The sequence below is a fragment of the Phalacrocorax carbo genome, chromosome 3, assembly GCF_963921805.1.
Source record: "Phalacrocorax carbo chromosome 3, bPhaCar2.1, whole genome shotgun sequence".
NCBI classification, from domain to species: Eukaryota; Metazoa; Chordata; class Aves; order Suliformes; family Phalacrocoracidae; genus Phalacrocorax; species Phalacrocorax carbo.
In genome coordinates, this window is record NC_087515.1 from 13,996,427 (window position 1) to 13,999,246 (window position 2,820).

The following is a 2,820-nucleotide window of genomic DNA, read 5'->3' on the forward strand; positions in this document are numbered from 1 at the left end:
TATGTCTTTGTGATTCAGTGCATAGCCTCACCAAAATATGAAGTTTTGTTTTCTGCTGTAATGAAACAGACTACAGTAGAGTAGCAGAAATATGGGACCAAGGGGCAGATAAATTCTACTATCTTAATTCAGTTGACTTCTCCAATTTGGTTTACTTCCTACTTCCAAGCAGGTAGGACCCTCTGGGATATACACTGATTTTAAGAAATTGGAGACAAGACACTAATACTTTGAACCTAGTGAAGGTAATGGCAAAGTTCCAGTAGCTTTCACTGAAGTCTTTAGGTAAAATCCTGACACAGTTTGTAGACTGTTCTTCATTAGATAACCGCATTTATCTGTATCTTCCTATTAAAACATGTAAGTCATGCATGATTTAATATCTATTATATTTATGCTTAAAATTTCTAGGGAGTCAGTGCCAACTAATTCTATTCATTCAGTGTGTTTTAGGAACACAGTCATTATCCCTGTGTCCAGTTAAGTGCTTTTATTATTGTACATTAATGAGACATGCAGCTACAGTTTCCCATAGTATTCCTGTAAATGAGGAACTGAGATGTAGAATGGCCAAGAACTGTGTTTATTTTTAAGATAATGCTTGATTACCTTTGACTTCATATTCTGTGTATATAAGCCTGGATCAGACTTCCAGTGCATTCATGATCTAGGAATGGTGGTTCTGCGACTTTAGTGCTTTTTGTATTTTAGAAAACAGGTTTAAGGCTATGGTTGGCCACATGTTTCTTATGGGACCTGGGGATTTAGAATCTAATGAGAATCTAGGCCAAAACTTTCATTGGAAAAATGTGTCAGTCATTAGCATAGAGGAAGTTTGGGTGAGATGGGGAATTAGTCATTTTCTGTGTAGACCAGCTTCAAATACCATGATTAGAACATTAAAAGTATTTGCTGAATGAAAAGCCATTATCTTGCAGGATTTCTCAAGTAAGTATTCTCTAGAAAGCAGAAACAGATTCTTACAGCAGCTATTGCAATTGTATTATTTTTGCTTTGTCGCATTTTATATTTGATTTCCTCCTGGCTTAGTCTGAAAAATGTGTCGCTATTGCAGGAGTCCTTGTTCTGTATTATCCTTCCTATGCGATTGCTCTCCTAAATTTATAAATCCTTAGGTCTTGTGATGAGGGTGGGTGGTCTGAACTAAAATAATAACCGTTGCTCCAGGCAAAAAGAACTACTGTGTTGTGGAGGAGAACCTTTACTCAGGTGAGAATAGGACTTTTACACTGGCAAAGTAGATTTTGTCTTTCTTTAAAGCTTCCTTGTTACTTCCCTCAGAAGCTGGATCCCTGAATCATTCAGATCTGCTCAGTTTTACATGTAAACACCTAGCAGATGCAAAGTTGAAATGTGCTCAGCTTCTGTTCTGACATGGTCTTCTGTAAAATACTGCTTTGTGTAATCTGATCTGGCACCTCAGCTGTCGTGGTTCAGCTTGTCAGATGAAAACCTTGAATTTCTGGTTTCTGAGAAGTTCTGCCTGAAGCCTTGATAAAATTCTTAAACAGAAATTAGGCTTTCCAAGGGGGAGTTACACAGTAATTTCCTCAAAACCAAGATACTGATGCAAGTTGGCCTTGGAACAGAGGACCGGAAGGAGTTGCCTTGGATATCACATCAATTTTCTGTGGCCACAGGGAAAAGTATGCTAACTGTACAGCTGTCCAGAAAGGTCCACAGATGCTTCACAACTCTTTCAGTGTGCCAGAGGACACCTCCCCGTCTCTCCCACTAATCTTAGAAGTACATGTAATCTAAACGTACCAGAGAAAGAAGCAGAAGACATAAATCATGTGCTTAGTTCCCACATGAGAATTTCCTAAATTCCTCACCCCTACAATCCTATACTGCACTATGCATAATATCTTACAAAATATACCAGAAAGTCCAATAATCATCCAATTCAAGAACCCTTGACTCCCTGTCTCAGTTGCCCTGCCAACCTAACTGGGGCAGTTGGCATTGTGCTGGGCTGGATGTCAGTGGGAGGTAAAGAGCAGATCAAATGCTGGGAAATACACGACCCCATGTTAATCTCTGCCTTTTTCTAGCAGGGACCAAATCCAATACCTTAGAGGAAACTGAAAAGCAGAACAAACCTCCAAGCTGGATCACAACTCAAGGGTGGAAAACAGCTTGACAAGCAGGCTAGCAGAAACCCTGAGACAGGGGTTTGATAAAAACACAGTTTCTTTTGAAAGTCCCTTGTGTAGGTACATCAAGTAACTGCTGACTTCCACAGCAACCTTACCTTCCTCCCCACATTGACAAAGCTACACTATATTTATAAAAATTGTTCATCATTGCCATTTGCTTGAATTCACACTCGTCAAACTTTAATGGACTGAAGGTATCCATTTCACTTCACCTGTTTGCCATTAGAAAGTATATATAGGACAGAACCATCTGGGTTTGCTGCAGGTGGGTGTAAATAACTGTACAGTATACAAACATGACAGAAAAGGGCAGAAAATAGTTTAAAAAAAATCTGAAGAGAGTCATAAACAATACCTTGTTTAAGGATGATTTTCATTCATAGTCCTTTTTCCTTTTTGCGTTTGTTGGTATTAACAAGGAAGCTACTTATCAGGGTTAGGGCTGAAGGACATTCTCTAATTTGTGTAGGAAATTCTCCACAAGCAACAAGAATAGGCTGAGGCCAATTTTCAGGAAAACATAGGAGGACTTGACTCCTAGAAAGCATATTAGCTCAAAAATTTCTTTAATTTCTGCTAGAATTAGTGAGAGAAGGGGCACTTTGGGTGGCTGCCTTTTTAAGAATGGCAGTCATGACCA